The 12,410-nt window shown below is 39.0% G+C and overlaps 1 protein-coding gene across 5 annotated transcripts in view; it reads right to left on the bottom strand.

The window, feature by feature from the left end:
* The window catches only part of TTLL7 (tubulin tyrosine ligase like 7), a 154,110-nt gene extending 142,462 nt beyond the window's left edge, over nt 1-11,648 (bottom strand). Inside the window, exon 1 of one of the 5 annotated variants that reach the window (XM_025288388.3) lies at nt 10,976-11,648. The gene's annotated coding sequence lies outside the window, so the exon portion shown is untranslated. The remainder of the gene's footprint in view (nt 1-10,975) is intronic. The other 4 variants (XM_025288387.3, XM_044944786.2, XM_006059542.4 and 1 more) reach the window with 4 other exon arrangements.
* Nucleotides 11,649-12,410: the final 762 nt, after the last annotated feature.

Raw genomic sequence — 12,410 nt, 5'->3', positions numbered from 1 at the left:
GCTTCACTTTTCTCCTTATCTTGGTCTTCCTAGTAGTGTTTCTCAAACTTTTGGTGTTGGAACTCTTTACACTCATTTAGTTTTGGTGAGATTCATTTTGTGAGTCATATTGATCAATATTCATCCTATTAGAAACTAAAACTGATAAATGTTTGAAATATTTATTCATTTTAAATAACAATAATAAAACCATTACATGTTAACATTTAATGTTAACATGTAAATGTTAAAGTGTTACATGTTAACAAAATCATATTACATTAAAAAATATAGTTTTTTAAAAGAAATAAGTGACATTGTTTTGGTTTTTTTTTTAATTCCTCTAATATCTTGCTTCAATAAAACAGATTCTCATATCTGCTTCAGCATTCATTTTGGTAAGTTCTTTTGGTTGAAATATATGACAAAATTTGGCCTCACAGAGATATATAGTTGGGAAAAGGAGTTTTAGTAGCCTTCTCAGGTTATTATAATATTTGAATTTGATACAACACCCAAACTCAACAAGTAATAGTTTCTTAGTGCCAAATGAGGCCAGTAATAGTCTAACAATATCCAAACAAATGAAGCACAATAAAAAGGAAGCTGCAAACCAATATCTCTTCAAACTTAAAAGCAAAAATAATTAGCAACGTTAACAAATTGAATACAGCAAGTGTGTATATTTTTAAGTATATATGTGTATGTGTGTGTCATGTACACATGACCAAATGTGATTTATCCTATGTATTCAAGGCTGATTCAATATTCAAAAATTAATCAATGCAATCCACCATATCAACAGGAGTAGAGAAAAGTCATATGTCTGTATCAATTGATACAGTAAAAAGCATTTGATGTAATTTGACATCCATTCAGGATAAAAAGTCTCAATGCATTAGGAGCAGAGGGGCAACTCCTTCAACCTAATAAAGAACAGCTACAAAAAAAAAACATACAGCTAACAGCATACCTGGGCTTCTCTGGTGGTTCAGTGGTAAAGAACCCACCTGCCCATGCAGGAGATGTGAGTTCAATTACAGGGTAAGAAAGCTTCCCTAGAGAAGAAAATGGCAACCCACTCCAGTATTCTTGCCTAGGAAATCCCATGGGCAGATTTCACAGTGGGCTACAGTCCATGGGGATGCAAAAGAGTCAGTCATGTCTTAGCGACTAAACAACAACAACAACATCATACTTAGTAAAATAATGTTTTTTCCTGTAATATTTGGAAGAAGGTAAGGATGTCTACTCTCACCATTCTTCCCACAATACTGGAAGTTCTAGCCATTGCAATCAGGCATGAAAAATGAATTAAAGGCATACAGATTGAAAGAAATAAAATTGTTTTCATTTTCAGATGACTCAATTGTCTACATTTAAAAAATCCTCAAAGGATCTGCAGCCCTAGATTCAAAATGTATGTGAGCTTAGTAAGGTTTCAGGATATAAGACCAACACAATAATCAACTGCATTTCTATAAACTGACAGAGAAGAAATGGAAACAAAAATTTCAAATGCAGTTGCTGTATAGTAGCTCCAAAGAAAATGAAATACTTAGGTATAAGTCTAACAAAATATAACTATATATAATCAAAATTATGATATTCTGATCAAAGAAATCAAGGAAGACCTAAATATTAATACCTGGAGAAACATACCATGTTTACAGATTGGAGGAATCAACATAGTAAAGATGCTAATTCTCCCTAAATTAACATATAGGTTTAACATAACTCCTTTTATCATATTAAAGTATAGCAACAACATTCTACATTAAATAGGTTTAACAGTGGATCTTCCAAAAAGAAAAAGTTAATCAAAATTGTTTAATTTGTTAAATAATTACACCAGGCATCATAATTGCAGTCTCAAAAATAATCTCATGGACTTCAAAAACTAAAGAGAAAAATAATAAACAGCAATTTGAAACAATTTTCTTAATACATTTTTAAACTGCTAAAAATAATGCTACACAGGCAACAAAAGCAAAACTATATAAACAAGACTACAATGAACAGAATTTTTGTGTACAGCAAAGAACACAATCAATAGAGGGAAAAAAGCAACCTATTGAGTGGGAGAAAATCATTTATTTGATAAAGGGTTAACATCCAGAATATAGAGAGAACTCCAACAACTCAACAACAAAAAAATCAAATAACCAGATTTTAAAATGGGCAAAGGACTTGCATAGACATTTCTCCAAAGATGATATTCAAATAGCCAACAGGTACGTGAAAGACACTCAACATCGTTAATCATCAAGGAAATGCAAATCAAAACCACAGTGAGATATCACCTCACATCCAGTAAGCTGCCTACTATAAATAAATAAACAAGTGTTATAGAGGATATGGAAAAATTGGAACCCTTGCACACTCCTGACAGGAAGATAAAGTGATATAATCACCATGGAAAACAGTATGGGAGGTCCCCAAAAATCAAAAACAGAACTACTATATGATCCAGAAAGCCCATTTCTGGGTATAAATCCAAAAGAATTAACAGCAGAGTCTTGGAAAGATATTTGTACATCTTTGTTCATAGTGCCATTTTTCTCATTAGCAACCCATGTGGAAGCAACCCAAATGTATATCAACAGATAAGCAAAGAAAAACTAGTGTATATATACAATGGAATATTATTTGGTTTTAAAAAAGGAAATGTTGTCATATTCTATAAATGGGTAAAATTTTAGCAATTATATTAAGTGAAATAAACTAGTCACAAAAAAACAAATAATATATGATTCCATTTATACTAAGGTATCCAAACTAGCAAAAGTCATAGAAACAAGAAACTATAATGGTGGTTACCAAAGTCTTGGGGGAGAGGGAAAGGGAGGTTGTTATTTAATGGGTATAAGATTTCTGATTTGCAAGAGGAGAAAGTTCTTGGAGGTCTATTTCACAACAAAGTTAATATATTTACTGCTACTGAACTATATACTTTAAAATGTTTAACATAATAAATTTCATGCTGTGTGCTTTTATCATAATAAAAAGATTATATAAAAATACAAAAGCTGGAAGAAGCACAAGCTGGAATCAAGATTGCCGGGAGAAATATAAATAACATCAGATGTGCAGATGACACCACCCTTATGGCAGAAAGTGAAGAGGAACTCAAAAGCCTCTTGATGAAAGTGAAAGTGGAGAGTGAAAAAGTTGGCTTAAAGCTCAACATTCAGAAAACGAAGATCATGGCATCTGGTCCCATCACTTCATGGGAAATAGATGGGGAAACAGTGGAAACAGTATCAGACTTTATTTTTCTGGGCTCCAAAATCATTGCAGATGGTGACTGCAGCCATGAAATTAAAAGATGCTTACTCCTTGGAAGGAAAGTTATGACCAACCTAGGTAGCATATTGAAAAGCAGAGACATTACTTTGCCAACTAAGGTCCATCTAGTCAAGGCTACGGTTTTTCCAGTGGTCATGTATGGATGTGAGAGTTGGACTGTGAAGAAGGCTGAGCACCGAAGAATTGATGCTTCTGAACTGTGATGTTGGAGAAGACTCTTCAGAGTCCCCTGGACTGCAAGAAGATCCAACCAGTCCATTCTGAAGGAGATCAGCCCTGGGATTTCTTTGGAAGGAAAGATGCTAAAGCTGAAACTCTAGTACTTTAGCCACCTCATGCGAAGAGTTGACTCATTGGAAAAGACTCTGATGCTGGGAGGGATTGGGGGCAGGAGGAGAAGGGGATGGCAGAGGATGAGATGGCTGGATGGCATCACTGACTCGATGGATATGAGTCTGAGTGAACTCCAGGAGTTGGTGATGGACAGGGAGGCCTGGTGTGCTGCGATTCATGGGGTCGCAAAGAGTCAGACAGGACTGAGCGACTGAACTGAACAAAATATTAACTGGAGAAAGAGCTGCATTTATGGAATGCCTACAAAATATGAGAAAAATCAAACAATTACATAAATCATGGTACCTTTATACTACTCTGGACTTTTTTCTTTCAGAAAACATGAATATCACTTGTATGTTACCATAATATGTATAATTATACCAAGGAGAGAAAAACTTTTGGATTACCATTAGGTAATTTTACTTGGAGATCTAAATATCCATATTCATAGGTAACGCTGAGTGTATTCATTTAATTTTGTTCCCAGCAGAAGTTACCCTTTAGGTCTTTAACTTCATCCTATGTTTATTATTCTAGTTCTTTATGAATTCAAAAACAAAATTCATAGATACACTTTCGAGCACATTATGGAAATAAATATGCCATACTATAACTAATGAAAAACACATTTAACTTTAAATTCCTTAATCAAGAATGAAAACAGCTATCAATACATATATACCCAAGATACATTTTTAAGGAGAAAATGCCTCCTATTCCAAAATGACAACCTCCTAACATATGTAGCAGCAAATTTTTCTTTCTGCCAGAAACACTCATTCGGCACTGATTTTTGACAAGTGAAAAAGCTTTTCCACATATACACAGCCCACTTGATTTTTAAAAATGCTGATCCCTCCCTTTAAAACTTTTCATACATTAAAATGTCTATTTTCCTTTAATTTTTGCAGCAAGTTCCAGAAATAACGTTTCAATTCTCCAAAAATAATGCATGGAAATATGTGTGTGTTGACTAAGGGTGAAGCTGATAATGGACTAAAAGCAGACAACACAGAAAAAAATATCCAGTGGATTTGACAAGTTATTTTTTTCTCAAATACTGTAACACTAGTAAAACCATTAAAACTATGCAATAAATGAATAAAGGTCATCCCCTTGCTTATATGTTATACCTAGATCTATTGTCAAAACTAGTATCTAAGAGGGGCAGTTTTAGACCAATTTCTAATCCTACTATGATTTTGCACACAGTTTTATCTGTTTTTTTTTTTCTCTCCCAAGCTTGATTTTTCACGTCATTAAAATGGAAGAAATAATATCTGCCGATCTTTAGGATTCTAGATTAAGAGATGCTAAGTAATGAAATATTACGATGTGATCAAACCAACAGCTAAATGAAAATGCCTCCATCTGGTTTCATGTGAATTATGCTGATTGTAGAAAATGTTCAAGGTCTAGCTTTCCTCTCCACAGAGTAGCTAGCACATAGTTGTTGGGTAACTGCAGACAGACTGATTCTAAATATAAACTGAGATGTGTGCTAAAATTATTGTCCTGGTTTTTCAGCAATCATTATGCTACACACGGTTACAGATTTTATTTATTAAATACCTTGAAAAAAACATATTTTCAATAACAGCAATGACAGAATTACATGTGAAAATTGTCCTATCAAATGATTCAAATTAAATCCACAGTTTCTAAATTTTTCCTACCTAGTACTCCATATGTATGACCATTCATATTCACATATGCAGTCAAACTTAATATTAAAACCACATCAACTAGATTTTACACAAATTTTAAGTGGGCTCATATCTCTCACAGAATAAAGATAGTACTACCTTAAATGAGAAGTACACCTAAGAAAACCCTAAAATTCTAATCCAGCAAAGAACATTGAAATAATCTTGAAGCTGCTGCCTAGGTTATTGCTGATCCACCTTCCAAACTGCAAATGCTCGATTTACTTTAAAAAGTCAATGTCGCTGCAAATAAGCTCACGGAAAAGGGAGGAGAGTTTTTATGAAAACAAGCTATTGTCATCTTGTTGAATTAGGTGTGGCACCAGTTCAGACTTTGCAAAGTAGTGGGTAAAAGAGATAGAAATGCTCAAAATAATCTTTTATCAAACATAATGTTCCATTTCACATGACTATGCAGAAGAACAAAGATAATACAGAAATTTGGAAGCTCGGGTGCCAAAATACAACTCAGAAAAACCAAACACTGTGGATGGTTCAGCATGCCCAGTAGACCAAGAATATCATTAATTTCAAAAGGAAAGACTTCTCAGTCAGCCCCAGGGGAGAATCAGTGACCACTGGGCCATCTAACTCTGAACCTTTAAAGAAGTCAAAGGAAACAGGACAACTAACCACTTGCAAGAAAAAAGAGGAAATTGGATTTATCATTCAACTCCCAGAACCTAAACAGTCCCAGAACTTTATGGCTTTGTAAACTACCTTCTGCACTACAGGTAGGTAAACATCGAATGGGAACTAAGGAAAATAGGTGTTGGAAAATAAATAAGCAAGCCTACCTAAATTTAAGTTTTTAGCTCTAACTTAACCCTATGCAAACTGCTGACTAAGCCCGGTTGAACTTTGACAAATAATGCCTGGAAGATTTATCACCTTCAAAGAGTTTAAGCAAACTGCTTTAAATAGTAAGTCCCAACTAAGCATAGAACAAATTCTGATCAAAATTGCCCACCTTTATGTCCAACTTCCACCAGAAATCATCTGTCAGGTCCTGAAAGGTAAGGCCTATTTTTGGTTTATAAAGATGCTTCAGTTTTCATTGTTTCCTTTCAGGGCTTCCAAAACTGAGAGCATATTCCAAGTACCTGCCTTTCTGCTCCCTACTTGCTCCCTCAAGGCACATTCATATCCCTAATTCCCCTTCCACTGGTTCTCAGAGACACTTCATGGCCTCCCTGCCTCAGTGGCTTCCTGGCCTCAAAGTCCAAGGAGGGTGAGAGTGGTACCCAGAGGAAACCCAGCCGAGAGCCTAGGGGAGCAAGGCAGAGGCCTGGCCAAAGTAGGAACACCTGTCCAAGGAGGTAGGGTCATGTATTCCTATAACTGGAGGCACATGGAGGAACAGTCTCTCCTCAATGAGGGGAACTTCCCCTGGTCAAGGGATACTGGGAACGAGAGCGCGAGGGGAGGCTGGGAATGTCCGGCATCTCCTGGGAGCTTGCTGTCTCTAGCAATGTACACAGCAGAGGGGACGGGAGTCTTCAGTGTCCACCACATACTCTTACACCCTGTAACCAGGACTTCTGCAGAGAATTGGAGGAGGTCTGGAATTCCTGCCCTCATCAATGTGGATTCTCCAAATTAGAAGCCGAGAGTGAGTTCATAAGCCTTGTACTCCCAAGATATCGAAGCTGGAGACCTGGGAAACTGATACAGGTGGGTGGAAGAAGCTGAAGTTTGAAAGAGAGAGATAGTGTGGGGAGAATGAGGGTGGATTCCCGAAGGAAGGACAGGAGAAATGAGAGAGCTGAGGTCTACAAATACAACACCAGGACCAGAAAGCAGTTTATCATACAAGCTCCTTCTCTGGCTGCAGATTCCTGCTCACTCCCACAAAATCTGTCCTCCACTACCTACATCTTTTCTCTTCAGTGGTCCCAACTACCTGCCTTTCTCCCAGCACCCATGGTTTAACTAATCTTTCATGGTTTAACGAATCAAAAGACAAGTTTGCCTGAAATAATGTAATCTGAAGAGATATAGACAGGAGTGTTATTAATTATTAATATGCAAATATCCTATACTTAATATACTAATGCTCCAAAGAGAATATATAGAAATCATCAGGGTTTTAAAATTTGTATAAAATTCAGTCAAACTGATAGAGAACTAACTTGTGGATACAGCAGGGGAAGTGGGACAAATTGAAAGAGTAGCACTGGAATATATACCTTACCATGTGTAGAATAGACAGCCAGTGGGAATCTGCTGTGTGACACATAGCTCAACCCAGTGCTGTGTGACAACCTAGAGGGGTGGGATGTGGTGGGAGATGGGAGGGGAGGGAGGTTCAAGTGGAGGGGACATATGTATACCTATGGCTGATTCATGTCGATTATGGAAGAAACCTACACAACATTGTAAAGCAATTATCCTCCAATTAAAAATACATACATAAAGAAGAAGAAGAAGAAATTAGTCAAATTAAGCATCACAAAAAATCTATAACAATGTGTGGTGATGGATGTTAACTAGACTTATTGTGGGGATCATTTTGCAATATACACAAATACTGTATCATTACATTGTATACCCAAAACTAATATAATGTTATAATGTCATTAATACCTCAATTTTTTTCCAAAAAAATCAAACTAAGAACTCATACCTTTTAACCCAGAAATTTTATTTCTGAGACTAAGGAACTAATTTCTAAAATTTAGAAAAAAGTTTATGAACAAAGATACTCATCACAGTGTTATTTATTACCATCAAAAAAAAAGTGACAGTGAGGAATGATTAGGAACTTATGGCACATCTACCTAATGGAAAATTACGTAGGCATTTGAAATGTTCACGGTCAAACTGCAATTAAGTGAAAAGTAATGTTATAAAATTTAAAATAAAGACTATAATGGAAGAGGGAAATCTTTTAAAAGGCAAACCTCCTTGGAAAAGGAAAAATCTTACTTGCATAGAAAATTTTCTGGGTTTTTAGTGCTTTAAATAGCAGTACCCTGAAAAGTAACATTTTCTGGAAGAGCACTTGGAACATGAAATATGGAGAATGTGAGCAAAACCAGCCAAAGAGAAATTTGGCTTGCTTAGAGACCTATGCTAGTTCCCTAGATTACCTGATAACCAGTAGATTTCACTGCCTGATATGCAAAGTCCTTCGTAATCTGTCACCAGGTATCCAAAAGTACATGACCACTTCTCAGCTGAACTACTTCATCTGCTTTCTCTTTACCTACTGAAAGCTTTCCCATCTCAGAGTGATTTCATTCACTTCCATCCATGAAAACTTTCCTGATCTTCTTATGACCCTAGTCATCACTATTTCTGCTTCTTAAAGTATTGATGTGGCACTTAAATCTGTCTTACCTTTTCCTGGTATTAAGCCAGTATTAATCTATTTGGTTACTTACTAATATGTATGTAACTATTTCTCCAGCTAAACTTTCAGTTTCCCCATCTAGACTTTTAGAATTTAGATGGTCTGCAGACAGTAGTCATACATACATACACTGAGCGAGAGAAAGAAGGGTAGAGAGAGAGAGACAGAAAACATTCCTAAGGCCAAGTTGTTATTATATTTATAGTCGTGATGAATATCTAAATAAAATGTGCTATGTCTGTTTTAAAATGTTCCTGCTGACCCTCCAGCACTAGAACATGCAGTTTCCTTTTTTTTTTTTTTTAATAGCAGTGGGATTGAATTTTGCTTATTCATTCATACCAATTCTGCTTTCCCTTTGGGATTAAACAGATTGGACTGCAAAAGGCCTCATTGAAGTCATAAAGAAAAAAAAAGAAATGACCTTCTAGAAATCAAAATTAAGACTCATCTCAAGACCTTACTTGTCTTAATAGTCTTGTCTAAATAACAAATGTAAATCTGTAACTCCATTTTATGGCTTTAGTCTATCAATATCCTCATTAACTTAAAAAATAATTCTCTGGTGCATATGGTTCAATACTTTAGAAATGATGGCCTACAATGACTATGTTCCTATCAGACATCACATATTATTCTAGTAGTTGGAGATAATGAGCAACCTGCCTCCTGAGACATCAGCGAGAGTTGCACGTCTTAAGAGAAAATATATAAATCATAAATGAAAGCAAATCAAATGGCCAAGAAAAGAACATAGAAAAAACCTAGTGTCCATTATTCACAGAACGAGCATACAAGGTCAATACAATTGTTGACTCTGAAGGGCAAGGCAAAAACAAATCAATACAATTTCCCATTAAACAGAATTATACTTTGCTACAACACACATATTTTGTGTAAGAGTCAATGTTGTCCAGATTCCACCACTAGCTGTGTAATCTTGAAACTTCTCTGTATTTCAGTTCCTTCATCTGTAAAATGGAGCTATCACCTGCTATGCCAAATCACAGAGTTGTAATGAATCAAATTGTATTATCAGCCTGGGTTTATCTGTCACCCTATCATGGGTAACACACCCTACAAAAACAGTTCAGTCACACATGCCATGTACTAAATAACTGTTCTTATTGCAAATGTTTCCCTAACATGAAAAAAAAAAAAAATCCAGATTGCCTTTACGTTCCTAAAAGATTTCTCCAACACTTAAGCATTTACCATTTATCACTGCTAAAAATGTGTTGAACATCTTCTGTTATGAACTAGCTCTCCTATGCAGTGTTGTTCAGATATTATTTTTTGGCATATGCTTTCTAAGAAAATAGTATTTTTTCATGCAATTCAAAGAATGCTCCTTCTTTTATACTAAAAGAACAATAATTCCATATACAGGAAGTTTACAGGTTGTTGCTGTTACTTGAGATTACTTCTATGAAAAGTAATTCTATGTTTAATATGTAATAAATCATATATATGTACACACAACTTGGATACACAACTCCTTAATGCAGTGGAAGATTCGTGGGTTTGGGGACCAGGCACACTTGTATCCAAATTCCTATTCTGTAACCTTGAGCATACGATTTAACTTCCCGCTCTTCACTTTCCACATTTGGTTCTGAGTTACGATTTAATGAAATCATATGTATACGAAGTGGCTAAACTCTAAAAGTATTATTTCTTAATCCCCTTAAATCTTTTCCTACTATGCCAAGACCAATCAAACCCACTGTGAATACAAGACAAGTTGGATACAGCGTCTTAGCGGAGGGATGCAACACGATGTGAAATTGAGCGGAGTGGGGCACGAATTAGGCATCCAAAGGAAGGAAGTAGAGAAACTGGCTGGTATAGAGAAGGGCCCTAGACTTCACTCGCCTGTGCGAAAAACCCACTCATCTGACACACTGAAGGTTGCACCGCACATTCACGAAGGTTTGTACAGTGGTGTGGCAAAAGGACGGAATTATAGAGCAAGTCATCAGGAAGCCTCCAGGCTCACCCCACCCGACCTCGCCCGCCGGGGTCGTTCATCCGGAACCTGGAAGCGCAGGCGAAAGCCCAGCAACTGATCTCGCCCCCCCCCCCCCACCCCACTTCCCCGATTCTGCCCAGATCTCTCAGGGCACGAATGGTGCTGAATCATTAGCACCAACAGTAACAGCTCCCCGTGCCGCTGCTCCCGCAGGGGTCAGTGATCTCGGGCAAGTGACCGTCCGGGCGGCGGCCCACACCTCGCGGGCGTGGGCACAGGGAAAGGGGGTCGGGGAGGATTGGGACAGCAGGTACTCACCCGGGGTGAGGAAAGCCCAGCCCCTGGGTCCTCGCCTCCGGGCTGCGAGCGGTCCCTGCGCGATTCCCGCGCTCCTTGGCTTCCCTCCGCGGCCGCCCTGGGCCGAGCAGCCTGCGTTGATGGTCCGGTTCTCCCCTCCACCAGCCCACCGCCCGCGGCAGCCACAGCTCCGGGCGCCGGCGCTAGACCCGGAGCAGCTGGAGCAGCTGGCGCTGCCGAAGGGGTGGCGGCTACCGACGGGCCAGACCATTAGCGGGAGGCGACCGGGGGTGCGCGCCGTGCGCGGCGGAGCGGGAGCGAGGGCGCCGGGTCGGCGACGGTTGGGAGGACCCACGGCCGAAGGGGGCTCCTCCGCGCCCCGCCCCGCGCCCGGAGGGCTTGGGGGCCGGAGGGGCCAGCAGGGGGAAAGGCCGCTTTTCCCGGCAGGGCAGTGGGGACGGTCCTAGACTTTTCCGGTCCCCCTCCGGGTTTGCCTTGGTCCCGCTCGGGGCAGCTTTAGAACCCGGCAAACAGAGGACCTAGCAACGCGGGCGCCTGGGCGGTGTCCCCTCCTAAGGAGATGCCAAAGGGCGCCGGCCGGGAACCCTTCCTTCGTGCCCGCTCCTGCTCCCTGCGGGGCCCGGGGCGCCAGTCCTGCGGCTGAGCTCACCACTGACGCCTCACCACCAAAGCCAGCGGGCCGTCTGGAACCCTGCACGGGGCTCCACATCTTTTATCCAAGCATCTCTGTGGCGCAAAGAATAAAAGGGCCAGCTTTCAAGGCCCGCTTGAAGTTAGAAAATAAAATCAACGGGGATGCCATCATGTAGGTGCTTTAGTAGATAAACAAGTAAGGGAGGGACAGTTTGGGATCGCAGAGTTATCCTTTCCTCCGCAAAGATTGAACCACAGCAGTTGGAAAATGTAGATTTAGGAAACCGTTTTAACATAGAGATCTGTATAGGATGATTAAAGAAATGCAAAGCTGTTTCAGGTTCACTGTTTACCATTTTACAGATTAGTGTCTCTGGAATGGGGAGAGAATTGTGTCCTCATATGAAATGAACTTTATATAACTGGAAAGAGACGCCTCCGTATGTGACAGCCTTTAGACTTTATTGAAAGCTCTTTTGTGGTCCCTGCCCTTGTCACATCCAGGCTTAAACAGGTTCATGTCAGACCATGGTGGAGATGGACACACGTGTATTGTTCTCCTTATAGAAAGAAAGAAAAAAAAAAAAACACATAAAAAAGAACAGAGTTGACGTCTTCCTCTAAAATGTGATTTAAGGAAGCCCCCCCCCAAAAAAAGACCCAGCAAATGCTTCCCAAACAGTATGAAATTCCACAGTTAAAAGCCATTTTCTCTGGTTTAAGGTCTTGTTCTCTTTAGAGTGAATTAACCAGATTTTTAATCTTGTTAAAAATTAACAAAATAGAGCACCTGCTATGTACC

This window comes from Bubalus bubalis, chromosome 6 (genome assembly GCF_019923935.1).
Source record: "Bubalus bubalis isolate 160015118507 breed Murrah chromosome 6, NDDB_SH_1, whole genome shotgun sequence".
Classification (NCBI taxonomy): Eukaryota; Metazoa; Chordata; class Mammalia; order Artiodactyla; family Bovidae; genus Bubalus; species Bubalus bubalis.
Note: the sequence above shows the minus strand (reverse complement) of the source record. Positions and strands in the feature narration are given on the sequence as shown.